Source organism: Zophobas morio, unplaced genomic scaffold (genome assembly GCF_036711695.1).
Source record: "Zophobas morio isolate AGI-343-1 ecotype UQ-CSIRO unplaced genomic scaffold, CSIRO_AGI_Zmor_V1 ptg000010l, whole genome shotgun sequence".
Lineage (NCBI taxonomy): Eukaryota > Metazoa > Arthropoda > Insecta > Coleoptera > Tenebrionidae > Zophobas > Zophobas morio.
Genome location: NW_026972115.1, coordinates 3,167,591 through 3,186,186, shown reverse-complemented (window position 1 = coordinate 3,186,186; position 18,596 = coordinate 3,167,591). Strand labels below are relative to the sequence as shown.

Below are 18,596 nucleotides of genomic sequence, written 5' to 3'. Positions count from 1 at the left end.
ATAGTTTTGGCTGCATATGATAATTTAGATAGTCACAGGTTCTCAAAAAATAGCAAAATAAGATTTACTCGTTTTTGGGGATAAGTGTAACTTCGAAATTGGCGTTCATTTTGGAACTAATCTGAATTGAACTTACTCTTCAAGCTACAAACAATGGCCTTTACGGAATTTCAATATCTTTATTTCCTTTCAAAATAGGTATAGGCCGCATAGATTTGGCTGTATACCGGGTGTCTGGAATATAGCGGATTATCTCTTCAATAGGTTATGTACGGGGGTTTCGAGAGTCCCAAAGAAATTATAAAAAAAATCTTTATTATGTAAGAAAAGAGAGGGCTGGTGGGCGGGGCTAGTACCTGCTAAAATAAGACCGATTTTGGCAAATCACATACCTTCTAATAAACGAGAGGGTGGGTGGGCGGGGCTAGTACCTGCTAAGATATAACTGATTTTGGCAAATGAGATCCCTGTAAGAAAATAGAGGGCGCATGGCCGAGGTTACTATCTGCTAAAATCAGACCTACTTTGGCAAATCACATACTCTCTAAAAAAGAGAGGGGGGGGTGGGTGGGGCTAGTACCTGGTAAGATATGACTGATTTTGGCAAATGACAGACAGCCGGTATAATAATTTGGATAGTCACAGGTTCTCAAAAATTGTAACATAAAATTTATTCGATTTTGGGGATTACGGTATCTCAGAAATTGGAGCTAATTTTGAAACTAATCTGAATTGAGCTTACTCTTCAAGCTAAAAACAATGGCGTTTACGAAATTTCTGTAATCCTTTTCAAAATATAAGGCCGCATAGTTTTGACTATATATGGTAATTTAGATAGTCACAGGTTCTCAAAAAATAGTAAAATAAAATTTATTCGTTTTTGGGGATAACAATAACTTAGAAATTGGGGCTCATTTTGGAACTAATCTGAATTGAACTTACTCTTAAAGCTACAAACAATGGCGTCTACGGAATTTCAATATCTTTATTCCCTTTCAAAATAGGTATAGGCCGCATAGATTTGACTGTATACCGGGTGTCTGGAAAATAGCGGATTAACTCTTCAGTAGGTTATGTACGGGGGTTTCGGGAGTCCCAAAGAAATTATAAAAGAATTCTTTATTATGTAAGAAAAGAGAGGGTGGGTGGGCGGGGCTAGTACCTGCTAAAATAAGACCAATTTTGGCAAATCACATACCCTGTAATAAAAGAGAGGGTGGGTGGGCGGGGCTAGTATCTGCCAAAATAAAACCGGTTTTTACAAAAGACATATCTAGTTTAGTCCAAGTATATTTACAAAAAAAAAATGGTTTAAAATAAGTTTTTTTGGTGTTTCTCTATTTAGTATACACGAAGCGGCAGAAACATGCGCTCAAAGACAGCCATGGATTTTTGCAGATTTGTCTTTGATAAAATTTTCATCTTGTCAAAGTGGCTTGAAAGTGCAATGATCAAAGACTAATCTTTAAATATCCATGGGTATCTTGATCGTGTTTTTTAGTGTTCTCTCGATATTATATACACGGTGAGTCACTAAGCGTTTATTTTTCCATATCTGGTCAATTATTGTTGAAAAAAAAGTCGGAGACTAAAGTTGTACATTCTTTGAGTATCATACTTCGAAATTATTTACAACTATATGTACAGAGTGTTCTGTGTTTGAGAAGGTTGCAACTTACGTATTTTAAATCTTATAACACCCTATGTATTTTAATATAATCTTGTTGTCTTCTTCCTACAGTCTTTAAAATTTTAGTCCAATTTTGAAATTATTTGCGACGTTGCCAATTTTTTTAAAAATTTTATCAATGCAAAGTTTCGCAAAAAAAAATCACAATAGAGTTATTTTTAAAATTTGTGTTACAATATTTTGTGGGCAGAAGGACCAAGGTTCGGGCTTTGTTGTGATCTAATTTTACATGCTTTATTGTGGTGTAAGTTAAATTGACCCTTAATATACAGAGTGTTTATAAAAAAATCTGAAATATTAGAATTTGCAAATGAGTACCTATTTATTTTATGTACCTACTAACTTTCTTATTCGATAAGGAAAATTCCTGAAATTTGCTGTATTTACTAGTTTGAACCTTCTAAACACGAATACAAGTTAAGATTTGAGTAAGGAAGTTTTCTGATTTTTTTATATTTTTTATAAATTACAACCTTTAGAAAAATGACATTTTTCGGTTTATCGAACTGTCAATCTGGAAAAAATCATTTTTTCGGATCAAAAAACCCCCGGAGTCGAGTACTTGAAAACTTCAAATGATGACCCCATAAACTCGAGAAATATATTTTTTGTTTTTTTTATATTATGCAACACGAAAAAATGACTGTTTCTTTTATTAGTCTCGGCTAATTTTTTTTTCAAATATCTCGTCTGACATCGCTCTTGTATAAGTAAATCTAAGAAAAAGGCAAAAATGTTCCAGACATTGCAAAAAAAGTTTCCATATTTATTTTAGAGAAAATACTTGAAGAGAAATCAAATTCTAAGGTTTTTACCCAAATTTTTCTGACATTTCTGAAAAAAAATACCACCGTACCATGATTTGTATTTTGTTTTAGCTCGAAACACTGAAATGTATCTCAATAAAATTACTATATATTGTGATTCTTCTCAAAGTATTTTTACAATTAAATAAAAATAATAAAAAAAATGTTCAAATTGGCAATCATACATAGTTGCCAGACAATTTTTAGAACATGTTAAAAATCCTAAGACACCTAAATCTTATTTTTTGCAAATTCTGAAAATTTTGAAAGTGTCTGTTATTGTATAGTTTTTTTCCAAAAAGTGCCTTCCATACACTAACGATCATAGAAAAACATTGCAAGAACTTGCGGAAGAAAATCCAGATAATTTTGACTGCTGCACGCCGCCTACTTTGTATTATAACTTGTACAAATAAAACACGTCAAAGTATGTGACGAGACAATAAAACTGTCGACCAAAACGTAAGTATAGTTACCATATCTGTCCACCATCTGATGAATATAAATTTTGGTAAATGAGACAATACGTCAAAACTGATTTACTTGTATATATTTTTTGCAACAACTGCATGTCAATTGAACAATAAACACAGCAACTATTACTATTATTCATATTTTTCGCTCGTGTAAACCTGGCCCGGGCCCAATTTTCGCTCACACGAAATAAATAATTACCCCGCCACATTGTCTGCTGAATATTCCACTGGGAACATCCCATAAATAACCTCTCCGAACATACTCGTATTTCCGTCGTTCCACGCTCCTTAACAAGCCTTAGGAACTGTGGCAGTGGCAGAATTCGTAAGAAGTTAATGGTTTTAATGACCCGCAGGTACGATGTGGGTTGCCTTTCTAAAAATACTCATTTACGAAACTGATGCATTCATTAAATTATTAACAATTTTATGATTTATGTAATTATGGAAGATCAATGCCCCCCAGCCTTTTTCGCTTTGTTTTTGCCACACTCGTGTCCGCAGATAATCGCTCTTGGATTAATCAATCAAGTGTTTATTTACCATCACGAAAAACATGAGACCGCGCCGAGCTGGTCATAACCTTATAAATCGTGGCTCCACCTACCGCGTTTCGTTGGTTGACGATTAAGCCGGTTGCCACGGTGATCAAATTACCGCATGTGAATGTGGCTGCCACCGCCACATCGGCCGGGATTTTGACGGCGTTATCCACAGTTACGTAATTTTCGAAAAATGCTGCATAACAACAACTGCACACCTGTTGCTGTGTTGCCAACTCGTAAAAAATCCAGTAAATCATTTCGAGTTTTACAATACGACATTCTGAATTTGTTCAGGTTTAATACGTGATTCATTTTGACAAGAGAATGCTTTATTATGAGTAAATAATGCGTTTTCTGACCGATTTGCATTGAATTTTTAATGAAGTCACGTTGCACGGATAGACAAAATAAAACTAGTTTTATTATAGAAGAGCGTATTGACTATGGGATTAGTGTGAGCGAAGATTTTTTGACGCTCGGTGTTTACGCTTTTTATAAAACTGTAATCATAGCTGTTGTTCTGAAATACGTTTTAATGAACACATCACTATAATTATGGTATATCCGTTACATTATTAGAGTGCTGAAAGTCTGTTATAACACTCGCCACGTTTTGTTCTTGTTGTGTTTTCCCATTTACAAGCGATTGTGTGAGTTTTTGTAATTCAATACACCCATGTTTACAGATTTCTGAAATACGATGGTTACGAATTCTGGGTGCGTTTCGTCGTACAATCGTTCGGTTTTCATTGTAATTCTGTGCTTTGAAAAGTCGGCGACGTTTTATTGTGATCACTTTACTACCTAGTTAAATGAAAAAGAGTGTTCGGATGAGAAGACGTAGCACATTGATATTCAAATTACCAACTCAGTTAACGAAAGCAACATTGACCTTCCACCAGCTAACATATTCTAGTTCGTTGGTTCAATAGAACCTGCAATAAATTAATAGAACACGCCTCATTAAAACGTACGTATGTAGACACAATGGACAATGCACCATGGTCAATATGTTATAGGCCAAAAGTGATTTCTATGCACATACTCCAACATGAATTGCAGATATTTATTATTACGGCGAGCGGAAATCAACTTTTTATAACGGTACTGAAACCAATTATGACTGTACGCTCGGCAAGCAAAGAAATGTCGGCAAAAATATAAAACGTCGAAACCCGTGATCAGGCTGTTACGCACAAATTTTACGCATGATCGAGCGCACAAAAGAAATTTACCAACAATTATCGGGGAAAAAAGGAAACGAATTCCTGATATACATGGGCTGCATTTCAATATGCAGTTAAGTGAGAGAGCCAACCGATCGGAAATTAATTATTAGTTTAATGTTGTTCATTAAGAGAAAGATAATAATTGATTTTTTTAACTGAACACCTGTGTTTCCATTTATTACTGAAAAAATGCCCGAAAATTAGTATAGTCAATAATGTGTGCAATAATGTTGCCATATAAACTGTTGGTACGAACAAATAATACTTCGGTCTTGACATTTTAATCAAAATTGAATCACTTAGCTGAAAAAACAAAATCCTTGTTTGCAAGTAAAAGTGAAATAAAAGGGTTCTTTATTCTTAAATTATGTAATAATAAATAACTGAAACTACAAATTATGGGTTTTAAAAACTTCGATTTCCGGTTTATACCATTCGAATCCACTTATTACGGGTTTTTTGGTCTCAACAAGTGATTGAGAGTTCAATAAAGCGAACGATGTACTATTTCTAAGTTTAGTACCATAATTTAAAAAAATAAAAAAGTCAGGAAGTTTTCTTTGTAAAGTAAAAAAAAATGTTTCGCCATTTCAGAACAGCAGAAAATATTGTATATTTTTATTAACGAGGTTGAGTTTAGTAAATATAGCAAATATCAGGAGTTTCTGTTATTAAATAAGAAAATTAGTACCACCAGAATTACATGTCAGACCTGATATTGAAAAATATATATTTTTCGAGTTTATGGGCTCATAATTTCAAAACGGTTGAAGTATTTGATTTTCGGTTTAAACCTGTCAATTCCTTGCAGTTTTTTGATTCTAAGAAATGATTTTTTCGAAAAAATAATTAGCGGTTTGAGTTTGAGAGACCGATAAAGAGAATAAAGGTATATATCTGTAGGCTGCATAATTTAGAAAAATAAAAAAAATCAGGAAGTTTCCTTTGTCAGTTCTGAACTTGGATTCGTATTCAAGAGGTTCAGGTTAGTAAGGACAGCAAATTTCAGGAACTTTCGTTATCGATTAAAAAAGTTATAGTACCACAAGGAGCGAAATGTCAGACGGATATTTCAAGAAAACTAGTTTTCGAGTTTACGGACCCGTCATTTCAAAACGGTTCAAGCACTTGACTTCCGGTTTGTACCATTCGATTCCTTGGAGTTTTTTGATGGCAAAAAATGATTCTTTGAGCCGGATCAGTCAGCCGTTCGGGCTTGAGAGACCGAAAAGCGGACAGTGTCGTTTTTCTGTAGGTTACATAATAAAAAAAGTCAAAAAAATTCAAGAAGCTTGTGTTGTTAATTTCGAATGCGTATTTTTATTAACAAAGTTGAGTTTAGTAAATATAGCAAATATCAGGAGTTTCTGTTATTAAATAAGAAAATTAGTACAACCAGAATTACATGTCAGACCCGATATTGAAAAATATATATTTTTCGAGTTTATGGGCTCCTAATTTCAAAACGGTTGAAGTATTTGATTTTCGGTTTAAGGCTGTCAATTTCTTGCAGTTTTTTGATTCTAGGAAATAATTTTTGCAAAAAAATAATTAACGGTTTGAGTTTGAGAGACCGATAAAGAGAATAAAGTCATATATCTGTAGGCTGCATAATATCGAAAAATAAAAAATATCAGAAAGCTTCCTTTGTCAATTCTGAACTTGGATTCGTATTCAACAGGTTCAGATTAGTAAGGACAGCAAATTTCAGGAACTTTCGTTATCGATTAAGAAAGTTAGTGCCACAAGGAACGAAATTTTAGACAGATATTTCAAGAAAACTAGTTCTCGAGTTTACGGACCCGTCATTTCAAAACGGTTCAAGCACTCGACTTCCGGTTTGTACCATTCGATTCCTTGGAGTTTTTTGATGGCAAAAAATGATTCTTTGAGCCGGATTAGTCAGCCGTTTGGGCTTGAGGACCGGAAAGCGGACAGTGTCATTTTTCTGTAGGTTGCATAATATAAAAAAGTCAAAAAAAATCAAGAAGTTTTGGTTGTTAATTCCGAATGCGTATTTTTATTAACGAGGTTGAGTTTAGTAAATATAGCAAATATCAGGAGTTTCTGTTATTAAATAAGAAAATTAGTACCACCAGAATTACATGTCAGACTCTATATTGAAAAATATATATTTTTCGAATTTATGGGCTCCTAATTTCAAAACGGTTGAAGTATTTGATTTTCGGTTTAAACCTGTAAATTTCTTGCAGTTTTTTGATTCTAGGAAATAATTTGTTCAAAAAAATAATTAACGGTTTGAGTTTGAGAGACCAGAAAATATTTAAACAGGTCTGTGACATATTTGAGCAATTTTTCAAAACACGCTTGAACTGAAGCCAAATTTTGACGTTTCTATATCGGGACGTGTTCATGTTAATTATCCAGTACCCTAAACGAGATAACGCTACCTTCTCCACAAAAAATCCACTGTTGTAATAACGACCTGACACACACGTACGCTTAAGGCCGCCTCATGCTCATTATTCAATAACCGATAAGCTAATTTCCGATCCTCTCCGGCTACATCCCAGCCGTCATTTTTCGCCAAACCGCCACAAAACAACGACCGCCTGAATTATCGTGGTTAAATAATACACAATAAACATATTCTCGATCCCATAATATACACCCATGGCGCATTCCTGCCCGCACGCCGAGCCTTTTTTATTCTTTCTAGCTATCTTTAACTAACAATAACAATCACATCCCATAAGCGACGCGCCGTTATCGACGAAATCCGCTGTTGTTCTTGTCTGCAATTAACAGTCCTGTTACCCGGAAGGTACCACACCATAACGTAACAGCCACAAAAAAGCCAACTACAAAGGAAGCCACAGGTAACAGCGGGAGAGCGCAATTAAAAGACGGCAAAAAAGAACGCGCGTTGTCATAATTACGGGCCTGGGCGCTATCGGGCGGAGTTGCGTGGGAGAGGTGCGATATGGAAATGCGGAATGTGTGGAGATTTTATGGGTTGGCTAATTGGAGATTTTCCTGGGAGGAGCAAGAGTGGAAGTAATTGGCTATTGAATTGAAATTGGCGAAAAATGGTAGTGTGCATACCATGGGATAAATGAGGGCTTGAGAAGTGGCTTCAGTGAATTTTTTTCCAACAAGAATAAACGGGTTTTGAAGCAACTTTTTACTTAATTCTTCAAAACTGTAAAAATACTCAAAGAAACGTGACACTTTTACCTTTATTTGGGAGCTTGTAGTGTAAAATTTGCAAAAGTTTGCCGCTCACGATTGCTCCTAAAAGTTATTTAAATGTGAAAAACGTATTTAACTATGCAAATAATAATGATGACATTTTAGGTTTTATGTGTGTGTGCTGAATAACTCATTTTACTGTTGAAGTTGTAAAGCTTGTTGATTGTATTAGCGGACAAACGAGCATTAAAAGAAACATTATATCACAACAAAGATTCACCTGGGCACCACTGACCTCTTATAAGTTGGTCAAGACAAGTTCCATTATTATTTCTGGTTCTAGGATCATTAAACATTATTCATTTTTATATAATTTAATTTTAATGATGGGTTTTATATCTCTTTTAAATTTGTGTTAAGTAATACTCTAATAAAGATTTAAAAATTTAAATTTTTTTCAAGATTTTTGGATTTTTCCGTGTTTTCACGATCTGTTAGATTATTTTATAAATGTCGGGTTGAATAATCTCAGAATTTCTACTTCTTTTTTGAAAAAGTTTATCTTATTATGTAAGTTTTGAATTATTTACGATTATGAAAAGTCACACTTTTAATTTTGAAAAGAGAATAAAATTTTTCTAGGCATAAGTTATTTATCTACAGGTCTCAGGGTTTCTCAAAAACCAGTGATTTTTTAGTTGTTTAAATTTTGGGAATTTTAGATATAAAAAATTGGTAATTTTTGGATTTTCAGTATTCTCATGATTTTTGAAATTTATAAATTTATTTCTGATTGATTTCATAACTTTGGCTAAATTATTGACATTTGATATTTGTTTTTCTAAAATTTTACCACTTATTTTTGAGGCAGTGATTTTTAACAAGTATGAAATACCATAAATTTGAAAAAAGCACAAATTTTGTCAATTTTACAGCTTTATTATTTATTTTTATTAGATATATCAGAACATTCAGTTATTTCCTTTCAAGTTTTCGGAATTTCACCTTTACTAAGGGTGAATTACAAGGGTTTCAAAATTAAAAAAGGTATTTCGATTGTTTTTGGAATTTCAAACACAAGATCTTCACGATATTTTAGAAAAATCAGTAATTTACTAGCAAGTTTTCGGAATTTCAAACACCTGTGATTTTCAAGGCTTTACGTTTTCCAAATTTTATTATCATTAATTTAATTTACCTTAATAGAAGTTTCAAACTTAAAAGAACAGTATTTCGATGTTTAAAAAACATGTTCAAAGAACTTTTGGATTTTTTAGTGTTTTCACAATTTTTGGAATTTATAAAATCTACTTCTGACTAATCTCAGAATTTCTGTTTTATTTCTCAAAATTTTCATGTTATTAGTGTCAATTTTGAAGCATTTTAAAGCTTTTTTAAGTTTTAATTTGTGTCATTTTTTGTGTTTCTTTTTCTAAAATTTCAGTGGTCAGTTGAAACAGTATTTTTTTTAAGTTTCAATGATTAGTAAATGTAATTTTTTTTTTATTTCGAAAAAAGGATTAAATTTGTCATTTTTAAAGATCTTTAGAGTATTTTATAAAATTTAGTTATTTACTTTCCTGTTCTGAAAATTTCAAACACCATTGAATTTTGAGTGTTGCATTTTCCAAATTTTATTTTTATAATTTTTTTAATTTACCTTACTAGAAGTTTCAAACTTAAAAGAACAGTATTTCGATTTTTAAAAAACATGTTCACAGAACTTTTGGATTTTTCAGTGTTTTCAAAATTTTTGGAATTTATAAAATCTACTTGTGACTAATCTCAAAATTTCTATTTTTTTTCTCAAAATGTTCATCTTATTAGTGTCAGTTTTGAAGTATTTTAAAGCTTTTTTAAGTTTTAATTTGTGTCATTTTTTGTGTTTCATTTTCGAAAATTTCAGTGGTCATTTAAAACAGTATTTTTTTTAAGTTTCAATGATTACTAAATGTAATTTTTTTTTTATTTTGAAAAAGGGATTAAATTTGTCGTTTTTAAAAATCTTCACAGTATTTTATAAAATTTAGTTATTTAATTTCCAGTTCTGAAAATTTCAAACGCCATTGAATTTTGAGTGTTTGCGTTTTCCAAATTTTATAATTATGATTTTTTTAATTTACATTACTAGAAGTTTCAAACTTAAAAGAACGGTATTTCGATGGTTAAAAAACATGTTCAAAGAGCTTTTGGATTTTTCATTGTTTTAAAAATTTTTGAATTTATAAAATCTACTTGTGACTAATCTCAGAATTTCTGTTTTATTTCTCAAAATTTTCATGTTATTAGAGTCAGTTTTGAAGCATTTTAAAGCTTTTTTAAGTTTTAATTTATGTAATTTTTTGTGTTTCATTTTCTAAAATTTCAGTGGCCACTTGAAACAGTATTTTTTTTTAAGTTTCAATGATTACTAAATGTAATATTTTTTTAATTTTGAAAAAGGGATTAAATTTGTCATTTTTAAAGATTTTCACAGTATTTTATAAAATTTAGTCATTTACTTTCCAGTTCTGAAAATTTCAAACACCATTGAATTTTGAGTGTTTGCGTTTTCCAAATTTTGTTATTATGATTTTTTTAATTTACTTTACTAGAAGTTTTAAACTTAAAAGAACGGTATTTCGATGGTTAAAAATCATGTTCAAAGAACTTTTGGATTTTTCAGTGTTTTCAAAACTTTTGGAATTTATAAAATCTACTTGTGACTAATCTCAGAATTTCTGTTTTATTTCTCAAAATTTTCATGTTATCAGTGTCAGTTTTGAACTATTTTAAAGCATTTTTAAGTTTTAATTTGTGTCATTTTTTGTGTTTCATTTTCGAAAATTTCAGTGGTCATTTGAAACAGTATTTTTTTTAACCTGCAATGATTACTAAATGTAATTTTTTTTTTATTTTGAAAAAGGGATTAAATTTGTCATTTTTAAAGATCTTCACAGTATTTTATAAAATTTAGTTATTTAATTTCCAGTTCTGAAAATTTCAAACGCCATTGAATTTTGAGTGTTTGCGTTTTCCAAATTTTATTATTATGATTTTTTTTTAATTTACCTTACTAGAAGTTTCAAACTTAAAAAAACGGTATTTCGATGGTTAAAAAACATGTTCAAAGAACTCTTGGATTTTTCAGTGTTTTAAAAATTTTTGGAATTTATAAAATCTACTTGTGACTAATCTCAGAATTTCTGTTTTATTTCTCAAAATTTTCATATTATTAGTGTCAGTTTTGAAGCATTTTAAAGCTTTTTTAAGTTTGAATTTGTGTCATTTTTTGTGTTTCATTTTCGAAAATTTCGGTGGTCATTTGACACAGTATTTTTTTTAAGTTTCAATGATTACTAAATGTAATTTTTTTTTATTTTGAAAAAGGGATTAAATTTGTCATTTTTAAAGATCTTCACAGTATTTTATAAAATTTAGTTATTTAATTTTCAGTTCTGAAAATTTCAAACACTATTGAATTTTGAGTGTTTGCGTTTTCCAAATTTTATTATGATTTTTTTAATTTACCTTACTAGAAGTTTCAAACTTAAAAGAACCGTATTTCGATGGTTAAAACACATGTTCAAAGAACTTTTGGATTTTTCAGTGTTTTAAAAATTTTTGGAATTTAGAAAATCCACTTGTGACTAATCTCAGAATTTCTGTTTTATTTCTCAAAATTTTCATATTGTTAGTGTCAGTTTTGAAGCATTTTAAAGCTTTTTTAAGTTTTAATTTGTGTCATTTTTTGTGTTTCATTTTCTAAAATTTCAGTGGTCATTTGAAACAGTATATTTTTAAGTTTCAATGATTACTAAATATAATTTTTTTTTTATTTTGAAAAAGGGATTAAATTTGTCATTTTTAAAGATCTTCACAGTATTTTGTAAAATTTAATTATTTAATTTCCAGTTCTGAAAATTTCAAACACCATTGAATTTTAAGTGTTTGCGCTTTCCAAATTTTACTATTATGATTTTTTTAATTTACTCTACTAGAAGTTTCAAACTTAAAAGAACGGTATTTCGATGGTTAAAAATCATGTTCAAAGAACTTTTGGATTTTTCAGTGTTTTAAAAATTTTTGAAATTTATAAAATCTATTTGTGACTAATCTCAGAATTTCTGTTTTATTTCTCAAATTTTTCATGTTATTAGTGTCAGTTTTGAAGCATTTTAAAGCTTTTTGAAGTTTTAATTCGTGTCATTTTTTGTGTTTCATTTTCGAAAATTTCAGTGGTCATTTGAAACAGTATTTTTTTAAGTTTCAACGATTACTAAATGTAATATTTTTTTTTATTTTGAAAAAAGGGATTAAATTTGTCATTTTTAAAGATCTTCACAGTATTTTATAAAACTTAGTTATTTAATTTTCAGTTCTGAAAATTTCAAACACCACTGAATTTTGAGTGTTTGCGTTTTCCAAATTTTATTATTATGATTTTTTAAATCTACTTTACTAGAAGTTTCGAACTTAAAAGAACGGTATTTCGGTGGTCAAAAAACATGTTCAAAGAACTTTTGGATTTTTCAGTGTTTTCAAAATTTTTGAAATTTATAAAATCTACTTGTGACTAATTTCAGAATTTCTGTGTTATTTCTCAAATTTTTCATGTTATTAGTGTCAGTTTTGAAGCATTTTAAAGCTTTTTTAAGTTTTAATTGATGTAATTTTTTGTGTTTCATTTTCTAAAATTTCAGTGGCCATTTGAAACAGTATTTTTTTTAAGTTTCAATGATTACTAAATGTAATATATTTTTTTTAATTTGAAAAAGGGGTTAAATTTGTCATTTTTAAAGATCTTCACAGTATTTTATAAAATTTTGTTATTTAATTTCCAGTTCTGAAAATTTCAAACACCATTGAATTTTGAGTGTTTGCATTTTCCAAATTTTATTATTATGATTTTTTTAATTTACCTTATTAGAACTTTCAAACTTAAAAAAAACGGTATTTCGATTTTTAAAAAGCATGTTCAAAGAACTTTTGGATTTTTCAGTGTTTTCAAAATTTTTGGAATTTATAAAATCTACTTGTGACTAATCTCAGAATTTTTGTTTTATTTCTCAAAATTTTCATGTTATCAGTGTCAGTTTTGAAGCATTTTAAACCTTTTTTAAGTTTCAATTTGTGTCATTTTTTGTGTTTCATTTTCTAAAATTTCAGTGGTCATTTGAAACAGTATTTTTTTTAAGTTTCAACAATTACTAAATGTAATATATTTTTTTTATTTTGAAAAAGGGATTAAATTTGTCATTTTTAAAGATCTTCACAGTATTTTATAAAATTTAGTTATTTAATTTTCAGTTCTGAAAATTTCAAACACTATTGAATTTTGAGTGTTTGCGTTTTCCAAATTTTATTATGATTTTTTTTAATTTACCTTACTAGAAGTTTCAAACTTAAAAGAACGGTATTTCGATGGTTAAAAAACATGTTCAAAGAACTTTTGGATTTTTCAGTGTTTTAAAAATTTTTGGAATTTATAAAATCCACTTGTGACTGACTAATCTCGGAATTTCTGTATAATTTCTCAAATTTTTCATGTTATTAGTGTCAGTTTTGAAGCATTTTAAAGCTTTTTTAAGTTTTAATTGATGTAATTTTTTGTGTTTCATTTTCTAAAATTTCAGTGGCCATTTGAAACAGTATTTTTTTTAAGTTTCAATGATTACTAAATGTAATATATTTTTTTTATTTTGAAAAAGGGGTTAAATTTGTCATTTTTAAAGATCTTCACAGTATTTTATAAAATTTTGTTATTTAATTTCCAGTTCTGAAAATTTCAAACACCATTGAATTTTGAGTGTTTGCGTTTCCCAAATTTTATTATTATGATTTTTTTAATTTACCTTACTAAAAGTTTCAAACTTAAAAGAACGGTATTTCGATGGTTAAAAAACATGTTCAAAGAACTTTTGGATTTTTCAGTGTTTTCAAAATTTTTGGAATTCATAAAATCTACTGGTGACTAATCTCAGAATTTCTGTTTTATTTCTCAAAATTTTCATGTTATTAGTGTCAATTTTGAAGCATTTTAAAGCTTTTTTAAGTTTTAATTTGTGTCATTTTTTTGTTTCATTTTCTAAAATTTCAGTGGCCATTTGAAAACGTATTTTTTTTAAGTTTCAATGATTACTAAATGTAATATTTTTTTTTTATTTTGAAAAAGGGATTAGATTTGTCATTTTTAAAGATCTTCACAGTATTTTATAAAATTTAGTTATTTAATTTCCAGTTCTGAAAATTTCAAACACCATTGAATTTTGAGTGTTTGCGTTTTCCAAATTTTATTATTATGATTTTTTTAATTTACCTTATTAGAAGTTTCAAACTTAAAAGAACGGTATTTCGATTTTCAAAAAACATGTTCAAACAACTTTTGGATTTTTCAGTGTTTTAAAAATTTTTGGAATTTATAAAATCTATTTGTGACTAATCTCAGAATTTCTGTTTTATTTCTCAAAATTTTCATGTAATTAGTGTCAGTTTTCAACTATTTTAAAGCTTTCTTAAGTTTTAATTTGTCTCATTTTTTGTGTTTCATTTTCGAAAATTTCAGTGGTCATTTGAAACACTATTTTTTTTAAGTTTCAATGTTTACCAAATGTAATATATTTTTTTTTATTTTGAAAAAGGGATTAAATTTGTCATTTTGAAAGATCTTCACAGTATTTTATAAAATTTAGTTATTTAATTTCCAGTTCTGAAAATTTCAAACACCATTGAATTTTGAGTGTTTGCGTTTTCCAAATTTTATTATTATGATTTTTTTAATTTACCTTATTAGAAGTTTCAAACTTAAAAGAACGGTATTTCGATTTTCAAAAAACATGTTCAAACAACTTTTGGATTTTTCAGTGTTTTAAAAATTTTTGGAATTTATAAAATCTACTTGTGACTAATCTCAGAATATCTGTTTCATTTTTCAAAATTTTCATGGTATCAGTGTCAGTTTTGAAGCATTTTAAAGCTTTTTTAAGTTTTAATTTGTGTCATTTTTTGTGTTTCATTTTCGAAAATTTCAGTGGTCATTTGAAATAGTAGTTTTTTTAAGTTTCAATAATTACTAAATGTAATATTTTTTTTTATTTTGAAAAAGGGATTAAATTTGTCATTTTTAAAGATCTTCACAGTATTTTATAAAATTTAGTTATTTACATTCCAGTTCTGAAAATTTCAAACACCATTGAATTTTGAGTGTTTGCGTTTTCCATATTTTATTATTATGATTTTTTTAATTTACTTTACTAGAAGTTTCAAACTTAAAAGAACCGTATTTCGTTTTTTAAAAATCATGTTCAAAGAACTTTTGGATTTTTCAGTGTTTTAAAAATTTTTGGAATTTATAAAATCTATTTGTGACTAATCTCAGAATTTCTGTTTTATTTTTCAAAATTTTCATGTTTTTAGTGTCAATTTTGAAGCTTTTAAGTTTTTATATGTAATTTTTTGTCTCATTTTCTAAAATTTCAGTGGTAACTTGAAACAGTATTTTTTTTAAGTTTCAACGATTATTAAATGTCATATTTTTTTCATTTTGAAAAAAGGATTAATTTTGTCAATTTTAAAGATCTTCACGATATTTTAGAAAAATCAGTTATTTACTTGCAATTTTTCAGAATTTCAAACACATTTTATTTTCAAGTGTTTACGTTTTCCAAATTTTATTATTATCTGCTTTTTAATTTACCCTTATTAAGGGTTTTAACATAACAAAAGGTATTTCGATTGTTCAAAAAGATGTTCAAAGAACTCTTGGATTTTTCAGTGATTTAAAAATTTTTGAAATTTATAAATCTGCTTATTTCGGAGTTATCTCAGAATTTCTGTTTTATTTCTCAATATTTTCATGTTATTAGTGTCAATTTTGAGGCAATTAGAAGTTTTTTAAGTTTTAATGTGTTATTTTTTGTGTTTCATTTTCTAAATTCTCAGTGGTCACTTGAAACAGTAGTTTTTTTTTAAGTTTCAACGATTATTAAATGTCATGTTTTTTTCATTTTGAAAAGAGGATTAATTTTCTCAATTTTAAAGATCTTCACGATATTTTAGAAAAATCAGTTATTTACTTGTAATTTTTCGGAATTTCAAACACATTTGATTTTCAAGTATTTAGGTTTTCCAAATTTTATTAATATTCTTTTAATTTATTTTTTAAAGTCGTTTACATTTTTCAAATTTTATTATTATCTTCTTTTTAATTTACCCTTATTAAGGGTTTTAAAATAAAAAAAAGGTATTTCGATTGTTCAAAAAGATGTTTAAAGAACTCTTGGATTTTTCAGTGTTTTAAAAATTTTTGAAATTCATAAATCTGCTTATTTCGGAGTTATCTCAAAATTTCTGTTTTATTTCTCAATATTTTCAAGTTATTAGTGTCAATTATGAAGCAATTAGAAGTTTTTTTAAGTTTTAATGTGTTATTTTTTGTGTTTCATTTTCTAAATTTTCAGTGGTCACTTGAAACAGTAGTTTTTTTATTAAGTTTCAACGATTATTAAATGTCATATTTTTTTCATTTTGAAAAAAAGATTAATTTTGTCAATTTTAAAAATCTCCACGATATTTTAGAAAAATCAGTTATTTACTTACTTGCAATTTTTCGGAATTTCAAACACATTTGATTGTCAAGTGTTTACGTTTTCCAAATTTTATTAATATTCTTTTAATTTATCTTTTCAAGTCGTTTACGTTTTCCAAATTTTATTATTATCTGATTTTTAATTTACCCTTATTAAGGGTTTTAAAATAAAAAAAAGTATTCGATTGTTCCAAAAGATGTTCAAAGAAGTCTTGGATTTTTCAGTGTTTTAAAAATTTTGGAAATTTATAAATCTACTTATTTCGGAGTTATCTCAGAATTTCTGTTTTATTTCTCAATATTTTCATGTTATTAGTGTCAATTTTGAAGCATTTAGAAGTTTTTTTTAAGTTTTAATGTGTTATTTTTTGTGTTTCATTTTCTAAATTTTCAGTGGTCACTTGAAACAGTAGTTTTTTTTAAGTTTCAACGATTATTAAATGTCATATTTTTTTCATTTTGAAAAAAGGATTGATTTTGTCAATTTTAAAGATCTTCACGATATTTTAGAAAAATCAGTTATTTACTGACAAGTTTTCGGAATTTCAAGCACCTTTGATTTCCAAGTGTTTACGTTTTCCAAATTTTATTATTTATTATCTTCTTTTTAATTTACCCTTATTAAGAATTTTCAAATAAAAAAAAAGGTATTTCGATTGTTCAAAGAACTTTTGGATTTTTCAGTGTTTTCAAAATTTTTTAAATTTATAAATTTACTTCTGAGGAATCTCAGAATTTCTGTTTTATTTCTCGAAATTTTCATGTTACTACTGTCAGTTCTGAAGCATTTTAAAGCTTTTTTAAGTTTTAATTTGTCATTTTTTTGTGTTTCATTTTCTAAAATTTCAATGGTCATTTGAAACAGTGTTTTTTTTTGAGTTTCAATGATTATTAAATGTCATATAGGAGTATTTTTAATTTTATAAAAACGATTAAATTTGTCAATTTTAAATTTCTTTACGATCAATCGTCATATTTTATAAATTTTAACAGCTTTTTTTGATTTTTTTAATTGCAAAGAAAAATTTCGATGTTTAAAAAAAAACTTTTCTTCTCTTCAGTATTTTCAAAATTTTTGCAATTTATAAATCTAATTTTGTATAAAGTTTGATGTTGTTGATTCTTATTGACTTCGTTTGAAGCTTCAAATTCTAGTTTATTTCGTATATTTATTGAAGGTCTTTTTTCTTCAAAATTAAAAAAAGATATTTCAAATGTCAAGTCTGTTGCTACAAAATTTGTAGTAATTTCGTAATTTTGGGAAAATATATATTTTTTTTAATTCACACATTCTTTTATATCGTAATCAAATAAAAATAAAAAATAAAAATAAAAAAATATTGTCACGTCATTAAAAGTACGTTTGAACTGTCATGCGAGAGTTCGGAGAATTGAAAATCTTCTTAATCTTCTTAATCTTGTTAATCTACTTAAAATTCAGATTTACGAATTTTCAAAAATTGCTGTTCTAAACCTAGAATTCCTCTATTCATCGTGGGTTTACTTTTTGGAGAACTTCGTACCTAAATTACAATTTTTTCTTTCACCTGTTCCATTTTGCGCAAAAACCTATCAATTTCGCATTACCACACACACAATATCGCCTAGATTAATTTTTTTCCATTCATTTCATTCGACCTCAGCTGGCGCCCATAAAATTACCTCGCCAACAAAGCCGCCATGTACGGCACAGGAACCAACTGCATGCAAATTCCATGAATCATTAATTTCGATTAGTTCCAGTGCGTTACAAAATATTTTTTAACTCGGCCACGGATTCGCAATAGCTTTTTCGGTGTCCGGCAGCGTTTCTAAACAGCCGTGTGGAAGTGAAAGTTGATTAAATTAAATCTGTCCTTAATTATTGCATCCACGTGAAAAAGTCGGGCGCATTTCCATCAACAGGTGCCCGCCATCTGACTGCCGCCTGCCATCTGGTAGCCGCGCCGCCGAAACTCCGGCAAGACCTCTTCTCGCCCCTACGCCGACTCTGTGCAGATGTCAGCACGTGTGTCTTCGCTGACCGCCCGAGATTGAAATTTCAAACCTTTAAATTCCGACTATTCAAAACACCGACTCGGTTTATGCAAAAAGCGAACTAATTTCCGCAGCGGACGCTCGCCGGTGTTTT

At 28.5% G+C, this 18,596-nt stretch overlaps 1 protein-coding gene across 2 annotated transcripts in view; it reads left to right on the top strand.

Annotated features, from left to right (window-relative positions):
* The window catches only part of LOC135126136 (RNA-binding protein fusilli), a 99,132-nt gene that overhangs the window by 48,385 nt on the left and 32,151 nt on the right, over window positions 1-18,596 (top strand). The window lies entirely within an intron of this gene.